General features: G+C 34.9%; 1 long non-coding RNA gene across 1 annotated transcript; it reads left to right on the top strand.

The window, feature by feature from the left end:
- The first annotated feature begins 1,383 nt into the window (after positions 1 to 1,383).
- LOC130144918 (uncharacterized) lies at positions 1,384 to 6,801 on the top strand. The gene is made up of 3 exons (XR_008820288.1): positions 1,384 to 1,431; positions 2,878 to 2,922; positions 5,887 to 6,801. It is a non-coding gene; the product is annotated as an uncharacterized LOC130144918 (long non-coding RNA).
- The last annotated feature ends 1,258 nt before the right edge of the window (positions 6,802 to 8,059 follow it).

Below are 8,059 nucleotides of genomic sequence, written 5' to 3'. Positions count from 1 at the left end.
TACAGAAACTTTTCTTGTTGCCTTTGATGTCCTTGGCCAGATTTAAATCTTTGAGGGCTATAGCTTTCCTAATGTGATTCCTGACTGCTCATACAATTTCTCTGTATTCTTCCCAGGCTACCTGTTGTTGCTTCCACCCCCTTTAGGCTTCCTCTTTGTGTTTTAATGTGTCTAGGAGCTTCTTGTACATCCATGCAAGCCTACTGGCATTTTTGCTGAACTTTGTCTTTGTTGAGACACATAGCTCCTGAGCTTGGAGGGGGTGATCCTCCTATTAACCAGCTTTCTTAGGTGCCTTTTCCCTCCAGGGCTCTATCCCATGGCACTCTGCCAAGCAGATCCCTGAAGAAGCTGAAGTCTGCTCCTCTGAAGTCCAGGGTAGCGAACTTGCTCTACACCCTCCTCACTGCCCCAAGGATCTTGAACTCCACCATTTCATAATCATTGTAACCAAGGCTGCCCCGTAGCTCAACATGTGCCACCAGCCCCTCCTTGCTGGTGAGAACAAGGTCCAGCATGAACCTTGAAAGCTTGAGCGTTTTCTCAGAAAAAATGCTCACACTCAATGACTACTTTTCCTTCCACCCATCTTACACGCTATGTTCAATTGCAACTGCACAGCAGAGATTGCACAGCACATAACAGATAAATTGGAAAGGTATTGACCAGCCAGAAGAGGCATGTAAAGTGATGCTTTTTGTAAAAGTGATCTGCATACAAATGCAAAATAAAATAACAGAAAAATTAGTAAATTATCTAAAAAAAAAAAAGCAGAAATATTATTGAGAATTGATTTATCTTTAGGAAGCTTCCTTCCATCACAGCTCAGTAGTTTATTATGTTATGTTGATGACCCCTGGACAGATGCCTCCATTGTATTTAACTGATTGTTTTCCCAATAAACAACCTGAGGTCAGACAAATCTGCTCTTGAACTTGTGTTTAATTATTAATTCTGTAGCCAAAACCACAGCACAAACAAACAACAGACATTAAATTGAAGCAAGTATATTAAGAAACACAGCATTATCTCAAAAGTGGTTGTCCAAACTATTCAGCAAGCATCTATGAATCATTAACATGTTTTTGAAATCAAGTCTAGTTTATGGACAGTTTGGTAACCAAACCAGAATAAAACAGAGCAAAGCAGATTGCAGTTCAAGAACATTTGGGGTGTAATACTTCGGGGCTCTGCTCTGTTCCAGAGCACTTTCAACTCTGTTACCATCACTCTTTCTTGCCAAAGATCAATCTGATCTCTGACACCAGCAGCTGCTCAAAACTTTTTGAGGTCATTATTTACCAGTTTAATCAGTAACAGCAATGTACCTCTGAACCCTGTGCAGTCCCTCATCCCATGATCCTTTCTTTACCCCACCACAAGCCTCTCTAAATTATGCCTTCATCTGCTTTGCACAACAGGACTCAACAGGTACAGAGGTCCTCACATTGGCCTGCACACCATAGACAAATGCTGTCTCAAGGTTTAAAGTCTTCCTATCAGACTCTTAAGTTCTGTCACTCTTTAACCTTCAGACTCTTTTCATGCTTACTCTTCAAATTTTTAGTGCAGTATGACATAAAAAAAAAGCTTTAAGCTGGAATGCTGCCTTAAGCTGTTTAATTGTGATATTTAATGGGTCATTGTGTTTTTAAATTTGCTATATACAAAGACTAAAAAATACAGAAACAATCTCTTTAAAAGAAGCTTACTTTTTCAGATGTGGCTACTGTTGATAGATCTAGCTAGAGATTGGGTGAAGGAAGTGGCTGAGGAGAACTGACAAAAATACTTCTTTTGGCATAAAGGATGCCTCTACAATAGAAAGCACAAGTGGCTCAATCTGGGATCCTTTCCCAGGTGAAGAAGATAGGTTGCTGTTGCCCTAAAAAACAGAGGATCTTCATATAATCCTATAAAGAAGCCACATTACTAATACTTTGCTAAGTTGCTACTATTCAGCTTGAATAAAATATTCTCTGAAGCAAAGATGTCCGTTTATGCTATTACACCTTGAGGTTTGGAGGTTTTTTTCTTCTGTTTCAAAGGAAGCCTTGTGAGTCATTTGCATGAAACCACATCTTTCCAGTTTATTAAGGCTTCATATAAAGAAATTCTATTTCAGAACAACTAACACAAAATCATTTTTCCAAGCTGAGTTACAGCATAAATGATACATTTATTTGCCTTCAAGTAATGAGTTCTTCTTCAAGGCTTTACACATTCATCCTAAAGAAACAATATTTTTTTCATTTGCATATATCTCATTTAAAAAAAATAATTTAACCAGAACATTAAAATTTCCTTTTTCAGCTTAAAATTACAAAATATATTTATTTAAATATATTTCTGTGCATAAAAATTGTTTTAATATCCTCCTCCATTCTCTTTGAGGTGCTTGCATAATGACAGTGCAGCAAGTAAGTAATAGGAAAGAAAAAAGTTTGAGGTTTGGTTTTTTAGGTTTTATTTTCAAAACCAAAAAACACTAACACTTTTTAATCATAATAAGGTGAATGTTTCATATTCTCCATAAGTCACAATTTATTGTTAAAAAATTGTATGATAAACAATATGTTAGGAAGTTACAATACAGAAAAAAAATCGAACAGTGAAATCTATAGAAAGGGTATAGAATTAACATGGTACTGTCAGAATGTCAGAATGTACCTTCTAGTGTCTGTTCCATTTGTACCAGATTTAATTAAGGATTAATTAAAACATAATTTTATGAATCTCTTGACAAAAAAATTGTGGTAATCTTTTTTTTTTTTTTTTTTTTTTTGGGGGGGGGGCGGGGGGGATTGGTTGGTTTGTTAGTTGGGGTGGTTTTGCTGTCTTACAAGTCCGTTTCTTTATTGCACTTTCTTCTTCCAGACTTCCTCATTTCCACAACATAGTCAGACTGTCACTTCTGATCAGGTTTGTTTTCAATATGTACAACTCTTCTTGTTCTTCTGCACTCAGGCTTGTCCACCTGAATGTTCACCAGCTTTATCTTGTGTCTTTTTGGTCTAGTTCTGTCTGGCATGTTCAGCTCTAAAGTGTTACCTTCCAGATCTATCCAGTTGTTCATTATAGGTCAAAACTACAGACTGGTGGATGGAAAGTTGTACTGGTGCTTTAATATTAGCAGCCACAACTCCATTAAGAAGACCTCAACAGTTAATAATTGGCATAAACGAGGAAGTACAAGTGTCCGAAGTGGGTATGTTGATTTTAGCAGCAACCGATTCAGAAAAATAAACAGAAAATATAATAGAAATATTTTATCCACTTTATCTTTAAAAAAAAACATTAATCCTATGTAAAGGGAGATTCAGCCTCCAAATGGGATTTCTGTGACACCTGCAAGAAATTAGCCAATAATGATTTGGTGCAGAAACTGAAAGAAAATGTCCAGTAGCAATATATATAAACAAACTGTAAAAAGAAATAGATCACTGATTTTATCTTCCTTTCTTGTGGCAGTCTGAAAAGAGGTTGAGATCAGGAACTGCTTTTTCTGTTTCATGTGGACAGAGCTCCATAACACAGTGTACACAGTGGACATGGCAAGAGTACAAGTGTTAATAAACAAAGAAAGATCTTAGCCAGAGAAAACTGCAGGGAGTGGGTGCCTGACAGAAGGAAAGCTGTGATGATAGCCATCACTCCAGTATTTCTGCTTTTCCTCCTGTTCATTAGAGGAACTTAAAAAAGACCGTGAGGCAACTTTGGTCAGTCTGGCATTGGACCAGCTTCATCTCAGACAACAATTATACTAACAACTTTGCTGCTGAACCTTTATACCACTGGAGTTCAGTGGTGCTTACCATGAAACTGAGATAACTTATATCACAACAGAATACTTGCAGTGCAGGGATGATGGTAGAAATTGCTCATAATATGCTGTCTGTAAAAGATATGGTACACTGGCCTATATGTTGTTTGTCAGTAACCCTCTATTGCACAACAATTCACAAAGTTTGTCTCTGGAGATAGAAACTTTCTTTACTGTTCATGTCAACCAAGTCAAGCCAATAACCATGCAGACCATGCTTGATGAGGTCAAGCATCTTGTTATAGCCCTCTGCAGATCCTTTAGATGGGAGAATTTGCATATGAGATAATGAAGGATTCAAAAGAATGGAGAGAAACAAATATTACTCAAATCTCCCACTGTTATCTGAAGATTTATTGGGATGTCATTTCATTTACTGTCAATTAGAATTTGTCTTTGTATGCCTGAGTATACAACTCAATGAGTTAATATAGTCAGACTGACAGGATTTTCCATGTTAGTACTTCCGAATTTCTGCCTTTTCATATAACACTATAAGAAATTTTGAGGTAAGAATAGGGTAATAATGCACAGGAAATATTGGGGTTTTTTTTCAGATTTGGGGGTGGTTTTTGGTTTGTTTGGGTTTTTTTCATTAATGCAACTTTTTATTCCTGTATAAACACTACTGGTTTCCTTATTGTCACTACTGTGTTCCCTTTTAATAGTAGTAAGATTATTTGATACTTATTTTCTACACCTTCCCATTATTTTCATTTGGCATCATCTATATACTTGTATCTGCTTACCTTAATTACAGAAAAATCTTACTTTGTGATCAATACCTTACTGAAGAACGTTACCAAGATATGCATGGATTGGCTTACCTAAAAAGAAAATAATACAGGGTTGGGATTTTTTGATTGGGTTTTTGGGTGCTTTTGGGGATGTTGGTTTTTTTTTTTTTTCATTTGTTTAATTTATTTTTCCTCAGTGCTAGACAGGTTTAAAGCAAAAATTCAAGAAGAGCCAATAGCCCATTCTTTTATGTTGCAAAAACATACTTTAGGAGTCCTTTAATCTATCAATAATTAGACACTATTTTTTATAATTCCCTTCTAGAAAAAACAAGCTTTGTATTATAAGAATTTGGAGCAAAGCCTTTCATTGTGGCATTCATTTTGTAAGAAAAGTTATAATGCACAATTGAACTGCATATTCATGAATATTACTTATGACACAGAACATTATTTTGCATAACATGGTAAAACCTGCTGTAATACTTGAAAGGAACTGTAATTGTAGAGCTACACTACAATGACACATGTTGAGAAAGTATAAAGTACAATACACATAATATTTTTCTTAAAATTAGAGTCTCCCTGAATCACCTCCCTAGCTACTTTGCTGAATCATTGCCAAAATACTATATACAACTTCACAATGCTTCAAATCCTTTCTTCCAGAACACTCATTTCTCAAACTTTTGGATGAGATTTTGAGAATTCTTAAGAATCTCCCAATAGTTTCTTTTTCTTGGTAAACAGTAGCTTTGAAAAGAATGTCATGTTAGGCAGAAATAGCAAGAATCTTAAAAAAACCAAACAACCAAACAACACCCCCCTCCCATTTCTTAGAGCTCTCTGTGTTATAATTTTTTCTGTATTAGCATATTTTTTGACTAATCAGCCCTTTTAGCAATGAGATAACTGCTGTAAGATCAGAATGATATTTAAATAAACGTTAACTCTCTTTTCCCCTTCTAAGACACCTATGTGTCATGGACTAATTAATCTGCTTAGTTAAAGAAATATTTCACAACTACTTGTAAGTTAAATATGTTTGCTGCCATTAATGTTTACAGTAAATGGGAATATAGGTAGAAAAAATAATCCTATTTTTGCATTAATATTTTCCTCACTAGATGTGGATTTATGGATATGTGGAATCCCGTTTCAAGCTTTTAGTGTATCTATAGTTTAGTAAATCTTATGAAAAATGTTAGCAATTTATGAAATTATTGGAGATAAGATTCATTCTGTTTCTGGGGGAAAAAATACTTTTTTTGCAGTCCTCAGTTGTTATTCCCATTTGAAATAACTGTCTGCATTTTTACCTCCCAGTCACACAGAGCACTGAAGAGGAGCTGTACATCTTACTTGTAGTATAGGAAAAACATGGAAAGAAACCTCAGGAGAACAGCTGAAGTAATTTTCATGGGGAAGCAGGAAGAACAATAAGATGCAGTCTCATAAATTCATGTGAAAACCCTATATCTCCATCTTACTTCTGTTTGAATTGGCAGTGGATTAATTGCTTTTGGTCCATCATCTTTTAACAATCAGAAGGGAAAAAACCAAAACTTTGATGACACTTACATTAGGAACAGAAGTATAACTAAAAATAAAAGACAAAATTTACATTCGGGTAAAAGCCACTGGGAAAACATGAGTTCATACCCATGCCAAATTGTAACACTGTTTAATTTTCTGCTAAGAAGAAGAGAAAAAATGGTTTCTATATGCTCTGTTAGTAACCACAAAATAAATTCAGTGGGGAACTTCTCTACTGATGCTGCAAATATACTACAAAATCATTCACAGAAAGAAAGAAAGGTAATAAAAATGCATTTCACTAGGTCAACAACTTCAGCATAAAACAGGTAAACACATTCAGTTTCTGTCTATCAGAGAACAGTTTCCAATTAATCTTCAAAAGATTGGCAGGTAACACCTTCACATTCTTAAAACTGTTAAACATTTGGCAGCATGTTATTAGCCCTGTACATACCAAAAATATGCTTTGTTATTTCCTTCCTGCTTCCATGCTTGGACATTTCAAACAGCCAAAGCATATGTAATAATGACAGAAATGGTAAGAGTTTAATATGCAATGTTATTGTTAGCATTCAAGCTTCTATGTATTCCTTTTACCATTTTGCAGCATGAATGTTGCAAGAGATGGGTATTTTGAAACAGCAATGTAAAAATGATAAAGTTAACATGAAGTCATGTTTTACATTTCTCCTTGATGACATTTTTCTACATAAAAAACTAAAACTTCTTACTGAAAATGTGAAAGTACCTTTATTTTTTTATTATTTCTATGTTTGTTTTCATGGATTTAACTAGTGTATATTTCCCAAAAACTTAGAAATATGTTTTTTACTTAAATTTTAATGACTGATAAGTAATGTTGCTTTTCTGTGGTTAAGACCATGGGGAGTCATTGCTGTAGTCTACCATATATAAAAGTCATTGAAGTATCTTTATAGGGCAATGGATTATGGGACAGCTTAATAAAAGGACAGTAGATAGGCACAGTGTTTTTCTGTAGTTCTGAGATCATCTCTATAAAGGCTCTGTTGAGACAGGAAAATCTTCTATTTGGCTGCTTATTTTCCCACGTTGCAAGATATACTTGAGATTGTTTAATGTTTTTCAGACATTGAAAGAAAATGCTCAAGAAACTGTCTGAAAGTATTTGTTATCCATTGCATCAATCTGAGATATTGTTTGATTATGCTCAAATAAATATTTGGCAGGGTAACAGCTAGTAAATTGACCTTCTTAGTATGGATGTTGGCAGCAAAGCACTACTGCACCCTTTATATGTACTTTTTACTTTTATTTCTATTGCATCTAATTATGGGAAACTTGTAACAGAGAAAAAAAATAATTATTAGTTGTAAAATCAATGCTGTAGAAAATGGATTTTAAAGCACAATCTAAATGCAATGTTAGATGCAGTTAACATTTGAATGTTGAATTTTCATTGCTAAGTGTGAGAAAAGTGTTTTAGTTCATACTGTCCTCCATATTATTAGACTAGCAGTTTATGGAGAAACTGTACAGAGTGCTGTTGAGACTCTCCCATATTATTTCAACCATTGCTCTTTAAGTGTAATCAGTCACTTGGTGATTCTTTCATTGCTGAAGAACTTCCTGATGGTTATGTCCTGTTATTCTTTTCCATATATCTTTGTCTAAAGGGCTATGTGTGGCTATTTTAATACAGAACAGGACATCTTCATTCTTCAATACCTGATAATCCAGTGGTCAAATTCATGTTGGTGTTGAACTGCTTTGCAGACCTCCTTTTAGTCTTCATAGTCTCCACACAGATTCAGTTAGTTCCCCACTGCAAGTCATCTGCTAGATATTTCACAAAGCTGCTAAGAAATTCCTGCAGGGAGCACAGCCTTCTCAGTTTGCTTTAAGATGTTTTACAACAGAAGTATTGGAAGCTGTTGAGGACTGTAGATAAATCATTAACAGTTGGTAAACCATCAAGTCT

This window comes from Falco biarmicus, chromosome 2 (assembly GCF_023638135.1).
Source record: "Falco biarmicus isolate bFalBia1 chromosome 2, bFalBia1.pri, whole genome shotgun sequence".
In the NCBI taxonomy this organism is placed as follows: domain Eukaryota; kingdom Metazoa; phylum Chordata; class Aves; order Falconiformes; family Falconidae; genus Falco; species Falco biarmicus.
Note: the sequence above shows the minus strand (reverse complement) of the source record. Positions and strands in the feature narration are given on the sequence as shown.